Source organism: Phodopus roborovskii, unplaced genomic scaffold (genome assembly GCF_943737965.1).
Source record: "Phodopus roborovskii unplaced genomic scaffold, PHOROB, whole genome shotgun sequence".
Classification (NCBI taxonomy): Eukaryota; Metazoa; Chordata; class Mammalia; order Rodentia; family Cricetidae; genus Phodopus; species Phodopus roborovskii.
In genome coordinates this window covers 3527265-3550679 of record NW_026125543.1, presented here as the reverse complement: position 1 = coordinate 3550679, position 23415 = coordinate 3527265, and the positions used below count along the sequence as shown (strand labels likewise).

Sequence of the window (23415 nt, the reverse complement as noted above, 5' to 3'; positions counted from 1 at the left end):
GAGGCCCTAAGAATGAGCATATGGTGGCAGATGAGTTTATTATGGGCATTTTTCTAAGTTTACAAAGTGCACAATGTTCAAAATATCATGATGTATTAAATTCACTTAGGTAAATGCAACTGTACATCACCAGGATTTTTGCTAACATGGACTCAGCCTTATCATCTGTAGGTGGATCTGGCAGAAGAATCCTATTCTTGACTATGGGGACCCAGGGCTGTTATCAATCAGAAACCAAAGGTACTTAGAATTGACAAAGACCAGTTTGAAGGTTTTAGTGGCTTTTGTTGTTGTAGTATTTTTTTTTGGCTAGAGGAGGCTGAAGATGTGATTTGGAAGAAGCCACATTATTTGGCAGTGGGCTCTGACAGAAAGGATGTCTCCATGTGTTTTGAAGGAGGTGTTCTTTTTCCTTTTAAAAACCCTCTTTTTACTTATGTCACTAACACAGCTGAATAATGACTTTATGGGAGTGGAGCCTAGATCTCTAAGAAGCTTTTAGCCATCTTTTGCCATTTTCTTAGGTAAGCTAGATTATTCCTAGGTGTATGATGACATCATCATTTTCTGCTATTTTTTTTTTTTTTTTTTTTTTTTAAGCAGGGTCTCACTTTGTATCCCTGGCTTCCTGTGCCTCTGAATGTTGGGGAAAGCCCTTTCTGTTTGTTCTTAAAGGCTGCTTTTTGAGTATTCACACCTTTTTCTCTGGTGTGGCTACCTTTAAGGTACTGGATAGAGAGGTAAAGCTGAAACCTGGTGATTCCTCTGAAGAGTCTGGGTACACCCAAGTGCAGCTTGGCTTATTGGTACTGAACCCACCCAGGGCTATTTTTTAGCTTATTTTTACCAGTGCCTGGGGAGGTCAGAGTTTTCAGATTCAGTTATGGGCAGCCCAACATACATGCTGGGAGCCCCAGTGTTCCTGGGAGAACATCAAGCACTCTTAATGACTGAGCCATCTCTTTAGCTCCCCTACTGAGGTTATCATTTATCTTTAAATTTCTGATTATAATGGAATGCATGGTTTTTGTGCATGAACCATAAAATAGAATCATAAAGAAAATGATGACCTTTAGCCAGCTTTTTCAATGTTTCAATATGTCAAATGTTATTGTAGAAAAATAACAATTCTGCTAGAGAAAACTTTCCCACTCTTATATACATTAATATTGACCATTCTTATTAATTATATATATAAATACATATAGTACATATATTTATTTATTTTATTTATTTTTTTTGTTTATTTGTTTTCCAAGACAGGGTTTCTCTGTGTAGCTTAGGATCCTGTCCTGGCACTTGCTCTGTAGACTAGGCTGGCCTCGAACTCATAGAAATCTGCCTGCCTCACCCTCTAAAATTCTGGGACTAAAGGTGTGCACCACCATCACCGCCTGACAATGATCTTTATTAATTATAGTATTTTACTTTTTTTTAAAGACCAGGTCATATGATATAGTTGCCTGCCACTGCCTCCTGAGTGCTAGAATTAAAGGCACACCTTGCTGCTTTGCCTTTTCTGAAATATATGTTAAAATATAGTTTTAAAATGAAACATCTACATATTTGGTAACAAATGTAGTAGTACAGACGTCTGTGGTTAAAAAACAGTGGTTTCCTTAGACTCCTCAGTGCTCATAGCTAAGAACCTTTAAACTTTTAAAAATTGTATCTGTATTTAATTTATGTACCTTCATTAACCCTCAGTGGAAGACTCTGATAAGATATGGAGAACATTGTTTCCTCCTTACACTAGTTTTCTGTTTTGTTTGTTTGTTTGTTTGTTTTCAAGACAGGGTTTCTCTGTGTAACAGCTCTAGCCTTCCTGGAACTAGCTCTGTAGACCAGGCTGGCCTTGAACTCCAGAGATTCTCCTGCTTCTGCCTCCGGAGTGCTGGGATTAAAGGCATGTGACAGCATCTGCCTGGCTTGTCTTTTTTTTTTTTTTTTTTTTCTGAGTTTGTTGTTTACATGTTGCTTGCCTGATAGTCATCTTTGTTTTTTGTTTTTTGTTTTTTTCTTCTCAAAAGTCAGGATCTCATGTATCCCAAGCTGTTTTCAAAGGCTGAGAATTCCCTTAAACTTGTGATTGGTATTCCAGCCTTTACTCCCTGAGTACTGCTGGGATTTCAGGCATGTGTGACCATGCCTAGTTTGTGTTGTTGAACCCGTGGTTGGTTTCATGCATGCTAGGCAGGTGCTCTATCAGCTGTGTGCAAGCCCAGCCATTTTTGTCACTTTTGGTAGAATGTCCCATTCTGTAGGTCAGTGACATTTGGCTGGCTGCTGGTTCTTACAGGGCCTGTCCACATTATTAGAGCCAGGAACCTATAACTCTAAGATTTTTTTTTTTTTTGTGTGTGTGTGTGTGTGTGTGTGTGTGTGCTTTGACTAAATGGTGAGACAAGATATCACTGTGTAGCCTTGGCTATCTTGGAATTTGTTCTGTAGGTCAGGCTAGTCTTGAACTCACAGAGCTCCGCCTGCCTCTGTCTCCTTATTGCTGTGATTGAAGTGGTATACCATTGTACTAATAAATTCTTTCTCTTTAAGGTATATTGTTACTTTTTTTTTTTTTTTTTATTGTATGTGTCTGTGTGACTGCTGTATGTGTGCTGGTTCTCAGAGGTCAGAACATGGTGTCAGGTAACTTGGGGCTGGAGTTAGAGACCGTTGTGACCTGTGAGAGTTAGGAACTGAACTTGGGTCTTTTGGAAGAGTAGTAAGTACTCTAAACCATTGAACCCTTTCTATAACCCTTCATAATTCTTAGAGTTGAAAATCCACAGTCCACATTTCTATGATTTTAATTCTAGAAAATGATTAACTTCCTTATATATTAGCCAGAATTGGATTTTTGAAAATGCTTTTGTTTGTTGAAACAGGGTCTTTCTTTATACAGCCTTTGCTGGCTGAGAACTCAGCCTGTGTAGACCAGGCTGGCTTTGAACTCAGGGATCCACCTATTTCTGCTCTGAGAGCTGGGACTAAAGGTGTTTACCTCTTCGCCTGCTTAAATTGAATTTTAAACTAGCACTTGTGTCTGACATTATAATAAGAGCTAATATTGCCAACCCACCCACAATGAAATGGAGTTTTTTCTTACTCTTCCTTGATTAAATTTACATCCCCTTTCATATTTTGACCATGATGTTTTTTAAGACATGGTCTCACTCTGTAGCCCAGGTTGGCCTCAGATCTATAATGATCCCATTCAGTCCCTGAGAATTTGGATTATAGCTTCGAGTGACCATGCTGCGTTTCTGACCATAATCATAATCTTTCTTTCTTTCTGAGGGAACACTTTTATTTCTCACTCAATTACTAGATATTAATTCCGTGTAAGAGTAGTTTTCCGTATGACATTTTCATGCATGACTGCCATGTTTTGTCATATTTACTCTCCGTTGTCTCTCCTGACTTCCATTCCCCTGATCCTCATCCTCTTCCCCAGCCCATCTCTCATCTGCTTTCATGTCTTTTTCTTTTTGAGGCCCAGTGAATTTAATTGGGGTTGCTTACATGAACATGGAAAGGGTAATTTATAGGGCATGAGGACCTTCCTAGTGGTGACATTACTTAAGAAAATGGCTCTCCCTCTCTAGCAACCATTAACTCTAAGTATCCTCTCAGGGACAGACTGGCCCTCATGAGCTCCACCCTCTAGCAACTGGTGACTTCCTTTAAATACTCAGGGAAGACGGATCATGACTTTCTAAGATGATTTTATTCTAGTATATCTAAGTAACTTAATACATTTATGTATTATTTGTCCTTGTTATCTAGAAAGGACACATTCTGTGCCCTGTCCATTCCTTCTGGGCTCTACCATTGTGTTATATAATTGGTGTATTGTGTCAAGATTTGAATTTGCCTGTGGATGAGGTCTCACAGGGCTTTAGACAGAGAAGTCTTTAGACATCCTGTGAAGGACTGGAAGGAGAAGAGTCAGAAAGGCAGAAGGAAACTATAAAAAAAGATAGCCCGGAAGCCAGGAAAGAGTGTGTTGTGTCAAGGAGAAATGGTTAGCACTTTGAGAACCTAGATGTGTTCAGGGAACATTCCCCACTGAGCCCATTCTCTTTATTGGGCTATGGCAAAGCCTGGGGCCTGAGGCACTAGATCATGTGTTAATTCAGTACTTCAGTTTTAGAAAAGAGAAAAATAAAGGTTTCAGGTAGGTGTAGGCAACATGTTCTCTTACAGCCCTGCAAATACTCTTATAATAATCTCTAGTGGCTCTGACGAGGAATCCTCTTACTTTCTAGGTCTAATGCTTTGTAGAGAGACCATACATTTGCTTAAGCACTCCACTAAGATGAAAACTGAAATCAGTGTTTTATACTAAGTTGCAAGATTTGAATTTGGGGCCTGGAGAGTTGGGTCAGTCAGTCAGAGCACTTGCTGTCTTTGGAAAGGCCGCATGTTCAATACCTAGCACCGGCATGGGGGCTCACTGCCTCCTTGGGAACCAGACAGACACACATGCAGGCAAAGCACAAAAAAAAAAAAAACAAAAAACAAAAAAAAAAAACCAAAAACAAAAAACCAAAAATAAATCTAAAAAAACAATGAAACAAAATAAGATTTGAATTCAAGGATTGATGTGACAATCATTTGTCCTGGTCTCCATTCTCGGCTCATGGTCAGTCTTGATGGGTCTTTTGTTCTATATAGTGTGTGAAATATAAGCCCATGTATATGAAGCTTTGAGAAAATATGGGTTTTTAAAATTATATCATCAAATGTATATTTGGTTAATTTGTGCAGTTTATCATAAAATCCAGTCACACATTTACATTGTGTAAAAACAAAGAAATGAGAGCTAGATGTCAAGTGAGGAGAAACCACTAGGAAGTTAAGCTTGTAATCTTTTTTCTTAGTCTTTAAAACTTTAAAAAAGTTATTCCAAGCCTAGCTGTGGTGGCATGCGCCCTTAATCCCAGCACTTGGTGGCAGAGGCGGGTGGATCTCTGCGTGTTCGAGGCCAGCCTGGTCTATAAGAGCTAGTTCCCAGGACAGCTTCCAAAGCCACAGAGAAACCCTGTCTCAAAAACAAAACAAAATAAACAAACAAAGTTATTCCATTGGTGGTGTAAAACAAATTCAGCTTCAGTTACTGATCTACCAGTTTCCACATTTTGCATGTGAAGATGATGAGGGTGAGCTCTGGCTTGATAAAAGCAGCTCTAAAGGAGGTTCCTGTGGGCCCTTCAGTACACAACATATATCTCTGCTGCTTGAATTTAGTTACTACTAAATCCGTGATGATTAAAGGGCTCTTTAATAGTAAGAGTAAGTAGTGTGTTTGTTCATTATGGAAAAGTGGGTTCCAGTGTCATACAGACGACTTTCTGTGAAGCTTTAGCCTGAGTTCGACAGGTGTTAGAGTAGGTTACGTAGTATTGCAGTCTTTGTAATTATTAGCACTAGTGATGTGAGTCAGGTGTTAACCCCAGTGCTTGTGGTTTTACCTGGTAATTGGCCGGTAATAGTTAATTGGTTAAAGATCTCTAAAGGACCTCTTCACAGCTGCACATGCATCAGATAATCAGCTTCACCTCATAGGCGAACAGGGGGATGCAGGACAATTGAAGAGCATTGTCAGTGCATGCCTGAAAACAAGGAGTCATGATGGAGGGGTTCACCTCCCCACCCCCCAGACACGGTTTCTCAGTATTGCTTTGGAGTCTGTCCTGGAATTCACTCTTGTAGACCAGGCTGGTGTCAAACTCACAGAGATCGCCTGCCTCTGCCTCCCGAGTGCCAGGCACCATCAACACCCAGCTCACAAATGAGTTTTTAATACATTTATTTTGTTCATAGCACACCTTGCCTGTGCCACAGTGTGGTTCAAAAGTCAGGACTAATTTCAGGAATTCGTTTTCTCTTTTACCATGTGGGTCCCAGGGATTGAACTCAGATTGTCACCAGTGGTGGTGTGTCCTGCTGAGCCATCTTGCCAGCCCCTGGATGTAACTGTACATGTTATATAATAATGTACATGTACACATATTCAGAGACAAAAATATTTTGTGTATGTACCAACTCATTGTTACACTAAAGAAAAATCAGATTTTTAAATTCATTTAGAAGCTTATATTTAAATTTTGATGAAAAGTCCTTTTATAATTTATTTTTATTGAAAACAGATTCTTTTCTCATTCAATACATCCTGATTATATTTTCTCTTCCTCTACTCCCTTCCTCTTCCCTCCCCTCCGTATCCACTCCCTTTCTGTCTGTCTCTCATTGGAAATGATCAGTCTTCTAAGAGATAACCAAACACAACAAAATAAAGTACAGTAAGACTAAGTAAAAACTACTATATCAAAATTGGTCAGAGCAACTAGAGGAAGTTGCAAGGGTCCCAAGAGTAGGCACAAGAGTCAGAGACCCTCAGGAGTCCCATAATAATAGCAGTAGCTACAATGTATACATAGAGGATCTGGTACAGACCCACGCAGTAGGCACTGTGCTTTCTGCTTCAGTTTCTGTGAGTTCATGTGTGCCTTGCTTAGTTGATTCAGAGGGCCTTGTTCTCCTGGTGTCCTCCTTCTCCTGCAACTCTTACAATCCTGGGCAATGTAGGAGGGATATGATGGAGACCTCCAATTAGACTCTGTCTTGAATAATGCCTGGTTGTGCATTTCTGCTTCTGTTGCTATCTGCTGCCGGAGGAAGCCTCTTTGATGATGGCTGGATAAGGCATTGATCTATGAATATTGCAGAATATCATTAGGAATCATTTTATTATTTTTTTAAAGACCATTAGTGTTTGGTTTTACCCTAGGTCTCAGGGATGTCAGTCTCTGCTTCTTAGTTACCCAAGCAGTGTGTGTAAGAGTGTCTTCTAGTGGAATGGGCCTTAAGTCAAATCAGACGTTGGTTGCTTACACAAGGTCTGTGCCACCATTGACCTAGCATATTTTGCAGGCAGAACAGATTGTAGATCAAAGGTTTTATGGCTGGATTGGTGTCCATGCTTCTCTTTCATTAGCCTGCAGAGTACCTTCTCACACCAAAGGGACTAGAATGTAGGAATGTAGGGGTGAAGGCCCTAGGCACTGGCTCAGCTTCTCTTTGTTCAATGAGTTGTGTGAGTATTGTTCTCAGAAATCCCCCCCACCCCCTGCCCCCCCAGTCAGTTACAGAGAGAAAAGCTTTGTCTTAGCAACAGCCTAGGTTGTTTTCAGGTTTCCACGGTACCCTCTTGTTGGCCAACAACTCCCTTGAATGCAACTGAGTCCCACCATTGGAAGCTTTACCTGGCTACAAGCGATGGTCAGTTAAGACTCTATACACCCCTGTTGCTAGGAGCCCTCATTAGAATCATCTTCATAGATGTTAGAAGTTTCCATTGCACTAGGTTTCCACACCATCCCCTGACTACCCACCCAATTCCAGCCATCTCTCCCTGTACTCTGTCCTGGTACTCTCTCCTTTTCCTAGTTCCTTGATTCCATCCCCAACAGCCCCCAGTTAGCTCATAAAATCTGATATATACCCCCTTCCCGGGTCTCACTGTATTATTTTTGCTGGCCTAGAACTCACTATATAGAAAAGGCTAATTTCAAATTCATGGAATTCACCTGCCTCCCGATTGCTGAGATTAAAGACATGTAAGTGGATCAAATTCAGATCCTGGGGCTTGGGAGCGAGCACATCTTGCTTGCTCTCAGAGGCTTTTTTTTTTTTTTTGTTTTTTTTTTTTTTTTTTTTTTTTTTTTTAAAGACAAGAGACTCTTTACATAGCTTGGCTGGAACTCACTGTGTAAACCAGGCTGACCTTGAACTCACAGAGCTCCTGAATGCTGAGATTAAAGCTGTGTGCTACCATGTCTGGCTCAGAGTTGCTTTTTATTAGAATAACATTATTAGACCAAAAGTAGTTCTTTGGCTAGAAGCAAAAGCTGCCATGTTATGATAAAGTGCGTGGTGGACCTTGGTGGATTTCGTGGTGCCTAGGGTAACCGAGGCAGGGGACAAACAGGCCGGGCAGACAGAGCTTAAGTGAGAAGTTTTATTAGAAAGGCGGGGGTGAGGGAGGGGAGGGAGGGAAGGGTGTTGGAGGAAAGGAAAGAGAAAAGAGGTAAAGAGACACAGAGACAGAGGGGTGGGGTGCAGAAGAGAAGAAGGAGAAGTCCTGTCTGCCCCAGGGAAACAGCGTGAGAGTGTAAGTGGGTGGGGGTCTTTTAAAGGGTCCTTTGCTCCTGCATGCAGAACATGTAACCATGGAACCCTGGGCTGACCAGAGTACTGCATGAGTACATTCTGCCAGGTGACAGGGGCAGGCCTGTATAATGCCCTAGTCCTTACATGTTATCTGTCAATTTCTAAGTTCACAGTGGTAAAAGTGGTGGCTTCTAACCTTTAACTATAGACAAAGCGGCAGGTTGTGAAGAAGAGCTGGGTGCAAGCTATAGAAACTTGAATGAGTCAGGTGACATGTGACAGTGAACGTGAGAAACAGTTCAGGTTGTCTGCACTTGGCCGTCTGAATGGGCTTTGAGCACGAGGAGAGATTGCATGAAGTTATAAATGGTTGATTTTTAAAATGACCTTAAGGGGTTTTGTAGGAAAAGTGGCATGATTCTTGTGAGAAGTGGGCTGTGAGGGAGGGAGACCCAGTTAGCTGTATTAGGAGCCTTGTGCTGCCATGAAGCTTCAAAGCTAAATTTTTGGGAAAGGCGGGGAAGATAAGGTTGAACAAGTGTGTGGAAATAGAAATACTTGTAAAAGTCTTGAGGTACTTTGTAGATAGCCTTTGTTACAGGATAGATCATTGTTGCCTGGGTTTGCTGTGGCCTAAAAGAGCTTCCTTGAAGAATGATTTGCGTCTTTAAAAACCAGTTAAACACCAGCTTGTTGTCCAGACCTAAAAGTCTTGAAAACAGAACCGTGGCCATGTGTCTTTAGGTACCATTGTGTGCTGGCTTTTTCTGACAAGTTCCATGAAGCAGGAGATTGCAAGCCAAGACTGCCCCTTTTGCGGTATTGGCTGGCTTTGTTCTTAGCACGATGCTAGAGTGGCCAGCTTTGGTTCGCTTCTTGTCTGGAGCCTGCTTGGATGAATTTTAAAAAACCTGTTTGTTTCACCCATCAGCCAACTGGGCCTTACTCATAATTCCTGAACTTTGATTATGGGGTTATTATCAGACAAGAGTGTCTTTGTCAAGGAGCATGTTTAATACTCTGGGGTCTAGCGTGACTAGCGGATGTAAATTGTATGGAAGTAATTAAATGCGAAGGGAATGTCATGTGGGCTGAATTTAAATGTACAGACTTGTGGCATTGATTTTTTTTTTTTTTTTAAACTTATACCAAGAAGGGTGGAAAGAGAAAAGTAAAGGTTCAGAGAGTTAGGGAAGCAGATATGGGGATCAGACTCCTCCAGTCTCTTTTGGTTAAAATCTGAAGTCAAGAGTGAGTATTATGTGAATGCCATTGCCCTTCATATGAACCCTTTGAGTCCAGATGCCAGGGAACTCACTGTGCTCAGGAGCTTGAGGCTCTCTCTTCCCAGCCAAGTATCTTATCTCCGTCTATCTGTATATGCATAGGGGAGTGGGTTTTTATGTTACAAGACAGGCTTGGAGGGGGCTATGTAAATGGTGCCTGTTTCCCCAGCTTTTGCTCCATTTTCTGCACAGGGATGTCACGAGCAAGAGCCGCGCATTTCTCTCCTCGCATGGGATGTCCTCTGCCTCTGTGCTTGTCTTTTTAAGGCTTAGTCAACTCCCTCTCCTCTCTAATACCCTAGTGGACCAAACAAGTAGAAAGTCTTTCCATCTCTTCCAAATCCCCCTAGTAATTTAATCTGTACCATGAAATATTTGGCCATTAAAATGTTGTGTAATGCTTATTGTCAATAGCATGGGCTTAATTCATTTCCCTGACTTGGCATCTGAAAATATGGACCAGGTGTTGTGTTAGCTTTAGCTTCATGCACACTGATGGCAAGGAAATACAGTGTTGATGTTGAATGTTTTAACTCTGTGTGTGTGTGACTGCAGTGCCCAAGGAAGAGGCCAGAGGCATTGCATCCCTGAAGCTGCAGTTATAATTGGTTTGTAAACTGCTTCATGTGGGTGCTGGGAATTGAACTCAGGTCATCTATAAGATCTTTTAACCACTAAGCCACCTTTCCAGTACTTTGAAGTCATCATATTGTCACTGGGTGGTCAGAGGTGGAAATGGACACATTTGGATTTGATGCAATAGTACAAGTTTCATTTGCAGTTGAGTTTGGTCACAGTAAACTCCCTTTGTCTGTCCTGATGGAAGGTACTTATGCTTTATTTTCATTCTTTTATTTGGATAACAATCAAATGTTGACCACTTTGTATTTCTTGAGTACCCAGCTTTAAATACAACTGGTTTTTCACTTCTTCTCTTTTGATCATTTGATAATTTTCCAGTTGATATTTGTTGAGCTTATTTTGTGTCCCACTGTGCTTAGCATAGTGGGTGTATATACAGTAGACTTCAGTCTGTAATATATTCTACTATTCTTGGACTGGAAACACCTACATTCTAAGACTTCCTCAGACAGAACAATGAAGGTCTAAGAAAGAAGACGTTGCTGTGAATAACACACTGTCCACATCTATTCCCAGATTATTTTCCAGCTCTGTTTGGTGGAAATTTACCACACTAACACTGCTGCTTTCTCAAGTTCTTGATTGAAACTTTCCCAGCAGAGCTGGAGAAGGCTATTTTTGTTTCAAGAGATTCCCCCCCCCCCCCGAGGCTGTTAAAGTAAATGGGAATTTGGGATCTTTTCTGTAATTATTAAGCAGGTTAGGTTAACTTTGTCAGTAGTGAATATATGTATGTGTGTGTATGTGTGTAAGAAGCTAGGCAGTCTTTTATATTAAACATAGACTCAAGTTCATTCTCACTGGACTACCATCACCCATAAATTAACTTGAAAGAGAATTTAGTCAGGTAAACCCAGGAGAGGCTATACTCCTGGGAATACCCCTTTCTAAATAACATTCATTATTACTATTTTCATGTAGAGATTACCTTGAGATGCTTATTCCTAACATGATCCTTGAAGATCATATAGACTGACCCAAGAATACTTTTGCCCACTGAGCCTCCTCGACCCCTTCATCATTTTTTTTAAGGGGGAGTTTGAATATCCAAAGACAAGAGACTCAACGAGTTTAGTTGCTAAATATACATTGTATTTGCATGATAGTTTACACTTATTTGTTTTTAGTTCTTTCTTTTTCAAACGTCTGCTTGTGTGCATGTGTACATACATGTCCAAGTATTCATGATGGATGGACTTTAGTAAGGAATAATCATTATTCTGTTTGTTGCTCTTTTTCTCTCAGAAGGTCTACCCTCGAAGGCCAGTCTTATTCTTTCTAGAACCCAGGAATGAATAACTGGACTAGAGACTAAAACGGGATGTTTTGATGGGAGACAGTGAGGCTTTCCCTTGCTTCTCTCACCATGTTCAGGCCCAGCGGTCATCTAGTTCCTGATACACCTGTATATTGGTTTATCAAGCAGAAGCCCCTCTCTATGCTATGCACTTATTTATTTATTAAAAACCAAAAAACCAACCAAACAAAAAACTTGTTTAGACAGCATTTCACCATGTAGCTCCGGCTGGCCTAGAACCCACAGAAATCTTGTGTCTGCCTCCTGAGTTCTGGTATTAAAGGTGGGAGCCACTGTGTCTTTACACACTTTTTTTTTTTTAAAATACTTTACATATTTAATCACCCCAAGAATGGTATGACTGACTTTATCCTCTTTTTACTCAAGAAATCAAGACAGAATGTTTAACTTGGTCGCAGTGCCTGACCCTGGCTGCCCTTTTCCAGCCTGCAGGCTTTGGCCTGGTTGGCCTCACTGTCTCTCTTCTCCAGGATCTCATCTTTCCTTCCTGCTTCTTCATTCCTGTTGCCTCCGCCCTAGTGTGACTTGCTTGTTCCTTTGTAGGCTTGTAATAGCCTATACCAGACCTGGTACATCGTCACTAGACACTCCCATCCCATTGTTCTCCATTCTGGCCCTGCCAGTGAAGTCCTACCCTGTCAGGGTTGACCTTCCCACAGGCTTCTCACCCTTTCCAGTATGAACACCCTGCCCTGCTCATCCAGGCTCACTGTTTGCTGGCCCCTGAGTGGTGCTTGCCTCCTTCCCAGAGTATCTCTACCTCTAATCTGATCATTTACCCAGTGCATTCTATAACGTAGTCCATCTAGGCTTTATTTCCTGCTCCACTACTGGGCTTTTAGAGTCTTTGCTAAAAGTTGTTGGGCATAACTTCATATCTTAGACTTAAAAGTCCAACTAGGTTTATATCCCTTCGTGGGCTCATGCCTGGTCTGGCACTGAAGTGGAGCCCTAGGGAGGGCAATGAGTAGTGGGACCTGTAGGCACAGTGCATTAGGACACTGATTTGAACCTGAATATTGGGTTTGTTGCTTGATTTCCTCATCTGTGAGTGAGGAACTTGAAGGAGATATTGGTCAAGGTTTCTTTTAAATTTATTAGTGGACTTTTAAAAAAAGATTTATTGGGATATAATTTAACACATAATTTATGTAATGTGTACAATTCAATACTTTTAGCGTATTTGCAGTTATCAGTTTTAGAACATTTTCATTACCACAAAGAAAACCCCTACCGGCTGGACAATTGTTAGCTACCACCCTTCTCTAGTCCCACCATCCTGTTTGTTTATCATTTATGTTTCTCTACACTTGCTTATTCTGTCCAACTTGTGTAAATGGAATCATGTAATTGTGGACTTTGATGGCAGGTTTCTTTTAGTTGGTACAGCGTTTTCAAGGTTCCTCCAGATAGCACGCAAGCAGCGCTTCATTCCCCTTGTAGCTAAATTGATGTTACCTTGTCCGGCTTTATTGTAAGCAGATGAGTGTTGCTAATGCATTCATCTGCTGATCACCTGGTGTATATTTGGGTTGCTTCTTTTGGCAATTTTTTTCTGTTTTTGAGAGAAAAGTGGCCTCTTCTCTTCAGTGGTTTCTGTGGTTGCCAATTTCAGTTTCCATTCACTGCTTCAGACATAGGAATGTGGACCCAATGGTGGTGTGTGTGCAGTGTGGATGGACAGGTCGAGTGTTTGGTCAACAGCAGCAGCAGAGAAGAGTCAGGGAGTACTCATGGGTTTTGTAGTTAGCCATTCCGGTTTGAATCGAGGCTGTGCCATTGAATGAGATTACATAACCAGTGAGCTCTCGTTTCCTTGTTTGTAAAGTGGAATCTACTTTGACTGTTCCCTTAGAGTCAGAGCTATGCTAGAGTGGGCCTAGAGCTCAACCAGTGCAGAAGGGACCTTATTATGGCTGTAAAAACAAATAGTATGTAAGTAAACGCATGCAAGTTATAAGATAAGTGCTTCAAGTTGTCATGTTTAATACAGTACCTTCAGCATTCCCCCACTCCCAAACAACTGCAGGGGGCAGGTTGGTCTTGCTGATTTTTTAATTTACGTGTGTATATGTGTGCTGTGTGTGAGTGCTGTGTAAGTATATATGCAGAACATGAGTGAGGATGCTTGCGGAGGTCACCAGAGTATGTCACACTTGCTGGAACTGGAGTTATAGGCAGTTGTGAGCTGTCATGTAGGTGCTGAGAGCCAAACTTAAGGGTCCTCTCCAAGAGTAGCAGAATGTGCTTTAACCAGAATATGCTCTTAACAGCCCCTCAGCTGTTAACCAGAGCTGCCTGTCAGCCCCTCATAGTCCTTCTTCAGCCTTGTTAGTTTGATGCTCTGGCCACTGCATCAGGCCACTTGAGACTGGCTATGACTGAGGCATCTCCTGGTCTTTGAAAAGACACCGAGGATGTATATTTTATTCTTTGTGGGGGACAAAATGGATTGCTTTCTTTGCAGGCTTTATGTAAAGGTTGTTTCGTAGGGTGCTGGTCATTCTGAGCTTAATTATTATGTGATTAAAATTTTTAAAAAATTTTTATACCTTTTGAGAGTGTAATATAATTGCATCATTTCTCCCCTCCCCTTTCATCCTTCCAAACCCTCCCATGTACCCCTTCCCTTCTCTCTTTCAAATTCATGTCCTTAAAAAAAAGTTGTGTGTGTGCTTATAAATTTTTTCTTTAAAAAAGACAAGGTCTTACTATGTGGTAATACCTCCTAGCTGGCCTGGAACTTGCTATGTAGATCAGTCTGGCCTTAAACCCACTCACAGACTTCTGCTTGCATTTGCCTCCTGAGGGCTGGGGTTATGGGACTGAAGGTGTGGGCCACTGAGCCAGCTGACTGTATATTTGGGGTTTGTACATGAAGCCTGAAATCCCCCTCCTCATCCCCAGTGATTGGTTGAGTGAGAGATGAAGTGTTAATTTGACCCAAACTTTATTTGCACCTTGGTATTCTTAGCAATCACGCTGGGTAGAGTTGTTAGTAAATTGAGGAAATGGTAAGAAATCCTTGAGATTGCAGCTTCAAACATTAGGTTTTTGAGACCTGCCTGCACACACAATCAACCATTTTAAAAATTATTTTACAATAAATTTTAGATGCATATGATTTTTATATTTACAGTCACAGGTCTTTTGGGAGAATGGAAAACCAGTTGTGTGTGTGTGTGTGTGTGTGTGTGTTTAATTAAATTCAAATAGCCTGTACCTCCAGTCTTGGGAGGCGTATAAAGAACTGAGTTGGGTCTGTGAGTCTTGAGTGCCTTCTCTCCTGGGCCAAGGCTTTCAGGATAGGCCCTGCCTCAACTCCTGTGTGCTGCTTTGATCTGTGCACAGGAGCTGTGAGAAGGTTCTTTCCTGACTCACCATATTTTGTGAAGGAGCTGATGACAAAAGAATCCCAAATCTGTCCTTCCCACCTCTAGATTGTGACCCCGTGGGATTAAATAGAGCTTAGAGACAAGGAAGGGGCATTTATTTCATTTGCTGCCTATTAATGCAAACTGTGGCCAAACAAGTGGCTGAGGTGAGACTGGACATTACTTACAGGGTGACTTTTGGTCCACTTTGGTCTCTCTCGACCCTGAAAAAGGAAGGCTTAGTCATGGAGTGGTTAGTTAGCCATTCTCATTACCTTAGGCTCAGGCACCATGAGTCAGCTTCCCATTGTTCCCCTCTGGAGGTTCCCTGATTTACATGTAAACTCCTGTTCACCTGCCCAAGAGCACTCAGGCATGTGACTAGGACATCACCCAGAGTGGCAGTCCTTGGCCTACATTTCTGACTGACATAGAGTCTAGCAGGACCACTCCAGTCTGCTGGGAGAGCAAGAGAGAATTCTTTGCATCCTGTTATTTTGTACCTAAATGAAGACATAGTCCATCAGGACAAAAGGGGAATAGAAAATTTTTAGAGTTTTTATCTTTTGCTATTAACCTAAATGGCTGGGAGTTTTTCTCTGTCTCTCTCTTCCTCTTGATGTCTCCTTCCTCCGATCCTCCTTCCCTCCCTCTCTCTCTCCTCTCTTTCTTTTGTGTGCATGTTTCTCTGTGTAGCCCTGGCTGTTCTGAAACTCTCTGTAGACACACTATCCTCAAAGTCACAGAGATCCTCCTGCCTCTGCTTCTGCCTCTGCCTCCCAGGTGCTGGGATTAAAGGTGATATTACCAATCTTTGTATTACTGATGCTCATTTTCAGAGCTGGAGGAAGAAACAAAATTAAAGACTGATTTTAATATGTTATTTGGAGACTACTCTTTATAATTATCCTTTCCTCAAATATTATGTTATTGTAAAAATAATGAAATGTGATTTTAAACAAAAACTTTTTTTCTTTTTGCTTGAAGCCTGGGGATTTCTTTTCACACTGTAGGAAAACATTGAAAAGCTCATGCTAGTATTCAAGTGTTTCCCTATATGTTTGCATGTGAGCCTCTCGTCTGCTTACATACTTCCATAACTAGATCTTAGATAGTAAATTGGCACTTTTGTGGGTTTCGTTTTTTCTTCTTCCAGATGTGTTCCGTTAGTGATCTAAAACACATAGGGGGGTTTAATGTGCAATTGTGTACTAATAATAATGGAAACCGGGAATTTCAAAGGTGGCTTTGGTTCTACCTTTCTAAGATGCCAGCTAGCAGAGCTCTCAGACTTGGAATGACAAAGCACAGGAGGATGTTGCTGAAGGTCTCAGTGGAGCTTCTGGGCACCTTTGAGTTCTGGATGGGTTAGGGTGGGCGCGTTTTGTAGCCTGGCTGTCTTGATCTGGTTCTAAGAAGGTAAGCTATAAGTAGGCAGGAAAGGATGTGTGTGTACGCGCATGCGTATGCGCATGCGTGCCTGTGCTCTTGCCTGTGAGCCCAAGGACCTCTGCTGTGAGCTCTAAGATCAAAGGCTCATACATAGTTCAGTTTGAGAAAGAAGTGAGGCCATTTTTGAAATGTAAATAACAACATTAATTTAAATAAGGGTTGGTATGGTGTCACAGACCTGCAATCCTAGCACTCTGAAGCCTGAGGCAGGAGACTTCATAGTTTGAGGACAGTTTGGGCTACCTAGTGACAGACACTTGTCTCAACAAAACAAAATGAAAAGAGAAACAGGGACTAAGGCCTTTCCTGCCTGCCTTCAGACTTGATAATGGTGTAGGAGTTGGGAAACACCTTTTCTGTTCTTTGAATTGCTCTTTAAGCTATTTGGCAGAGATAACTGCAAGGCTTGTGTCATCTGAATGGAATTTTTCGTGGTATGGTTTGAAATAGCCAGACTCTGTTCTAAATAACCATTTTCCCAAACCCCTGAAAACCCACATTGTCTTTCCTCTTGTTAGGGTTACACACATTCCACCAGCTGGGGGGAAAAAAAAAAACACTGCTTGGCAAGAACTAGCTTGTTACCTGAAGCACCGAGGCATACCAAGGGCCGAATTTCACCTCAGCGGCATTTGCTTAGAATTTGTTCATTTGATTTTCTTTTCTGCTAAGGGCGTAGTTCGTAAAGTTTCTCCAAAGTGGTTTAATAGCTTTTCTTCAGCCTTTACAACAACCAAACTGCGCACGGGCTATGCTATATAAAAAAGCAGGGAGGGCCTGCCCTGCTGCTCCCTTTGAGAATCTCATCAATGAAAGGCTCATGTGGCTTCATGGACTACCTAACATGGATATCTCTAGCTTGGTTTGACATCACATTTGGCCCTTACAGTCTGAGAGTGCCCTCGCTAGCCACAGCATGTTTCCCTAACCTGTTACCTCTTCTTCTTTTTTCCGGGCTTAGATGTAAGGCACCTGACATATGTTCCTCTCTCAAGCCTCTTCACCTTTAGGGGCATTAAGAGTATGATATTGCCATCAAAATTTGGTGTTCATTTGCTGACTGCATTTCATTGCTTGGCATAAATATGGGGTTGACTTTCCCACATAATATCCCCACCTCTATGACTGGAAATGAGGGTGTTTTCTGGATTTGGGTTGTAGTCAAGAAAGAAGGAATAGATAGATAATGGGTACTCAACAACAAGAATTCTTGCAAGATAAAATACTGTTATCCAGTTAAATGTAAGTTTCTGGTAAACACTGGATAAAGTTTTAGTAGGGGTACAAACTAAATCTTGCCTGGGGCATATTGCCCCCTGCCCTTGTTGTTTTTATCACTTGAGTCAGACTCTCATGTAGTCCATGCTAGTTTCATGTAGCCCAGACAGGCTTCAAGGCGGCCTTGATTCAAAATCTTCCTGCCCTCATGCCCAGCCTGAATGCTGGGATTGCAGACATGTACCCCCATGTCACATTGGCTACTTTACATTCCCAAGGTGACTTATTCTTTTCTTTTTGTTTTGTTATTGTTAGTCTCTAGCTTATGTGGCCCCAGATTTCTTTTTTTGTGGAGAGGTGCTGGGGAGTGGCCCAGTGGGCAGGATATTACACTAGTGTGAATTAACAGAGGGCAGGGCATAAATAAAGTATTGGCTAAGAGCTGCTTGGTGGCCTGAGGACAGAGTGGGTGTTCAACTACCTGTTCACTATAGACCAAGACTGGGGCAACACCTTGTTTTGGATGCTATTTTTGGATGTTCCCCTATATTGCATGCGTTTCGTCACCTCGTCACCCACACATTCAGTATGGGCACCTTTCCAGTTGATGCCCTTTTGTAGCCCACAAGCACAAGCACCTTCAGGATCTTTCTTCAGAACTTATTATTTTAAAAAAAGGAATAGAATTTTACCTCTAATCAAGAATAGAGAGTCTGCTTTGGGAGCTGTCAATACATATATTAATAAAGTAAGAGTCATTTTTATTTGTATGCTAAGCATCATGTTTATTCTGGTCAGTTTTCTTTTAATATGCTTCAGAATACATGTAGGGTTTTAATATACTACAGGATACATATATGTATTAAATTGTTGCTCATACAAGATAAGTGGGTTTTTGTTGTTGTTTTTGTTTTTGAGACAGAGTCTCTGTCTGTACCCCTGGATGTTGTGGAACTCTATCTAGACCAGGGTTGCCTCAAGCTTATAGAGATCCTCTTTCCTCCTCCTCCCAAGTGCTGGGATTAAAGGCATGCACCACTGTACATGGGCTGTCAAGTTTTTAAGCTTTTTTTTTTTTTTTTTTTTTTTTTTTTTTTGTACTTGATTTTAGGACTTTAGGGGAGGAATAATTCATATGAACTAGGATGAGGTGTAAGGTGTTGATCTGACAGGTTTACTTTGTATTACTGACTGCCTGCTGGACTTTCTGGAATCTCAGTTACTGATTAGTAGGATTCCACAATACAGGTTGACAGACTAGAATTAATTTATGTTCATTTACCTCATGCACAGTTTCCCCAATTTAAGACCTGCCCCTTTTTTCTTCCTTTGGCTGAGAAGGCCATCCATGGTGTTTTTATATCTCTCAGCCCTGCAGCAAAACTCCTGTGTCATGAGTGACAATTACCTTGCTGTCATTACTATGTGGTTGTAGCACATTCATTACTATGAATGGTTTATGAGTGTCACCTAGATCCATGAGCTCAACAGTGTGTCAAATCTCTAGGGTGGGACTTGGTAAGCTTACATGAGAACATAAGGCGATGAGTGGAGGTGTATTAATGATTAAGGAGGCAACATTTGGCTTGAGTCAGGGATTTAGTGCTGGGGCTGTTTCCTTATGAGAAAACATTGCTTGCTTGTAGTCTTAATTTCTGCTTCATTAAGAGAAAAACAAAATTAGTCACTGGAACTCATGAATAAAGAAGAACGGGACAGTCTGCTTTGTCAAATTCTACTTTATTAATAATCAACTTTTCTTGATTTGACAATGATTATGATCTGTTTTCCCTGTTTTGTGAGAAACATAACAAATATACCCTTAACACAAGCACTGGGTGTTTCATTCCTATTTTTTTCTGGGGAGACCATTTCTTTTTGAATCCCTGGCTGTCCTTGAAACTCACTCTGTATACCAGGTTTGCCTTGAACTCACAGACCTCCCCCCTGCCTTTGCCTCCTGAGTGCTGGATAAAAGGCTTGTGCCACCACCACCCTACTTTTTCTTTGTTAAAACATTTACTTTATTTTAAATTCTGTGTGTACATGTGTGTCTCTCTGTGTGGGTATGTATCCGTGAGGCCAGGGACATCAATTCCTTTGAACTGGAGTTAACTGTTGTGAGCTTCCTGGTGTGGGTGCTGGGATTTGCACTTAGGTCCTCTGCAAGAGCAGTACATTCCCTTACCCTTTGAGCTATCTCTCCAGCCAGGTACTTTAGAAAGATGCAGCAAATTAGATATTGTTATACCCCAGGGTGGGACTAATTGATCCCAAGTAATAACCCAATCTGTAGGACATGGAGACAGAGCTTGGACCTTTGGCTATAAATGTAGCACAAATTAATAGTGCTCTGCCTGATAAAGGGTCAGACTGAGTGCAGCAAGTCAGGACTGTCCCAACTGGAACTGCTGGATGTCCAGTGCCATGTCCCAAGTGAGGCCAGAGTTGACCCCATCCATATCTATGGACTTGATTAGTGTCATTTGGATTGTTTTCTTGGCATCTCTCTTTCTCTGCCGTTTGGCCACATTCTCCTTTCCAGCTGATGGGCATATGGATTCAGGTAGCCATGAGCTTCCTCATCCCAGGTGAGCATCTCAGAAGGGATGAGACGGTTTTCCCCCGGCTGCAATGAGTTTAAATATCTGCTTATATGCCTTCTTTGTGCCTCAGTCGAGCAAGGTATTGGACTAGTCACCAAGCAAGAATCAGAGTTAATAGTGGAGTAAGAGCAGTTTCTCAATGGAAATGGCATTGTTGGTGGGAGGTGGGATAGAAAGTTCTGTGGCCAGAGAAGAGATTTTCTGGGTAGAAAATAACCACATATTTAGAATGATGCAAGCCATGCAGGAAATGAACCTAGCCTTACCCGATATGCAAGCTGGAAAGAACAGAAATACACCAAGAGGATGTGGTATTATCCAAACTCCATAGGGGTAATGAAGAAATTCTAGTTAAGCATGATAAACCTTAGTCATTCAGAGAGCACTGTGAGGTTTTCTTATCACACACGATTTCCCATCTGTGGTAATTTTATCATGATTTCACTTCTCCTGTCTGTGGTCACTTAGTAGATTATTAGTTTTGAAAGCAGCAACCCAACTTCTGCTTTTGCAAATCTCCATTTACCCATAGCATTTCTCACTCATTCAGATAGGTATGCCAGAATGCAGCTTCATGGAAGTGATGTTGTTATCTAGTGGATAAAGGCTTTGGTTCACAAAATCAAAGCCAGTCTATTTTGTAAAAATTATCTGGGCTGTTTCACCACTGAGGCATCTTGGCATGTTTTTTTAGTGACTGTTCACCATTCTACTTACAGCTATATGCGAATTTGTCCATTCAATTTCTCTTGTTCACACTCTAAATAGGCACATGATAATAAAGAGATTTATTTGTTTATTTTTGGGACAGTTTCTCTGTAGCTTTGGATCCTGTCCTGGAACTCCATCTGTAGACCAGGCTGGGCTTGAAGTCACAGAGATCTGCCTACATCTGCCTCCCAAGTTGCTACCACTGCCCATCATAAACATAGGTTTAAAATGATGTATCCATGTCGATTTGTTAGAAATGGTTTTAAAAACTAGAATGACTGGATGTAAAACTATTGTTTCCATGTGTTTTAATGGGCATGATGGAAAAAGAGTGGTCAATCCAGAAGCAGTTAGATATTGACTCGTCTGTTCATTCTCTTCCTTTAAAAAAAGATTTATTTTGTGTTTACTCATATGTAAGTGTGTGTGTGCCACATATATGAGGGTACCCACAGAGACCAGGAGAAGGCTGCAGATCTGCTGGAGCTGGAGTTACAGGTTGTTTGTGAGCCACCATGTGGGTGCTGAATCAAACTTGGGTCCTCTGGAAGAGCAGCCAGTCCTCTTAACCACTGAGCCATCTCTCCAGCTCTGGTTCTGTAGCTTCTTTTACTACATGGAATATGGAGTTTAAGTAGCAAAATATTCTTATCATAACTATATTACTCATTATATGGCATTATAGTATTAGTGTAAATTCATTATGTAATGGCTGTAATGTTTGTTTCTGAAAAAAAGCTCATTATTCAAATTATAACTACATTTGAGAGAAATAGATCACTTGAAAACAATAACAGCTACCCATATTGATTGCTGTGATAACCCTGTTACTATCATTGTCAGAGGAGCATCTTGTTATATTAGAGAAGGAATAAATTAATAATCGTGTTGTCATGGGCATGTTATGTTTAGTGTTATACATAGTAACATGTTATGCATTATTTTTGCAGAGGTAGGATGTGAGATATGGACTCATTATATCTCTACTAAGTAACTGCTTAGGTGAAAGTGAATGAGTAGGAGTTGAAACAGTAACAAAGAAGAAGGCACAATGATTGGCTGAGACATTTAGGTTCTTTGGGACCTGGGCAGATAACTTCAGGGAGCAGGGGGAGAAAGAAGCACATACTAATCTTGAAACTGCCAACCATACACTAGTATGGAATGGAGGAACAGAGTTTAATGCTATGGCACTGTACTATATTGCATATAAACTTTCTTGAGACTGTAATGCATAATGTTATTATATACAAAAGATGTACATGGTTCTCTAAAAATTAATTTGTAACATATGAAGATATAGGGCATGTTAATATGACTTCCTTCTGCTGAGTTGAGTATTTTCTTTGAATTTCTTCCTTGAGGTTTTTGTTTCTTCCAGAATTTCCCTACTATCTGGCAAACATCTTCTAGTTACACCTGGTGACTTTGATGTGCACATCAAGAAGACTGGGAAGTTTGGTTGCTAGTCTTCAAACAGTCCTGGGCATGGCACCATACAACAGGCCACTGTGGGACGGCGGCCTCCCAATTCAGAGCCTCCTGTTTATTTCAGAGCTGGGTCCTCGGATTCGTCACTTGTGTTTGGGAACTGTGGTTTTCTGCTTCCTTCCAATAACATTACTTGGATTTAAAGGGGGGGGGGGGACAGAAATACTGTTTCACAAAGACTTCAGTGATTAGAATTACTGTCTGGTGGAATTTTAAGAAGTAGACAGCAAAGAGTTACAATTAAGGAGCTGAGGAGTTTAAAAACAAGAGCCATTTCTTTCTAAAGGAGGTTTAGAAATCATAGGTTATAGTGAGTTTTGCTCTTTAAAAAACACCATATTTAATGAACTTCAAACCATTCAAACAAAATACTAAAGTAGAGAAATCTTGTCATTTTGTGACATTTCCAGAGCAATAAAGTAGGACTGGCAAAAAATTTGTCTCAGGGATCTGTTATATCTTCAGGAAAAATTAAATTCTAACATAGAGTTGTTCCTACCGAGAGCATAGTGAATTCTTTTATGATCTCCAGATTTTTGGTAGTTTATTTGCATCCCTCCTACCTCAGTCATCACAAGTAAACAAAATATCCCAAAGTGGAACAGTGAAAAATTCTACATTCTTTTGTGTGTGTGTGTGTGTGTGTGTGGTCTTCTAGGTTTGTGACCCAGAAGCATGATTTATTCCTGCATGTGAACAGACACATTTGTAACTTTTTCCCCCAATGAAAATGTTGTTAGTAGAAAGTCATAGAGATTTGAGTTGGAACTTGAGGTTATAAACCAGACCAGAGGTATAGAGAAGCAAATGAGACATTCAATTCAGTTCCTGTAAAAATGTCCTCTGTTGAGCAGTTAAGACTTTGCCTGTGTCCCTGTCTCTGTCTCTGTCCTTGTCCCTGTCCCTCTCCCTGTCCCTGTCCCTCTCCCTCTCCCTTTCTCCCTGAAATGTTTTACAGGGCATAGGAGAAATTGATATGGGTGGACCTGTAAGATACTCAGTTTTTCAGTCATAAATACTGGGATCTTCACTCAAAGGCACTTGATCCTTTGGAATTATAGGCAATTCTCTCCATCCAGACCTTAGAGAAGGCGACCCTTGAGATCACACTCCTTTCATCTTAGTGGCTGAATTCTGTAGTT

The 23415-nt window shown here is 41.1% G+C and overlaps 1 protein-coding gene across 2 annotated transcripts in view; it reads left to right on the top strand.

Annotated features, from left to right (window-relative positions):
* Wwtr1 (WW domain containing transcription regulator 1) overlaps positions 1-23415 on the top strand; it is a 122094-nt gene that overhangs the window by 2181 nt on the left and 96498 nt on the right. The window lies entirely within an intron of this gene.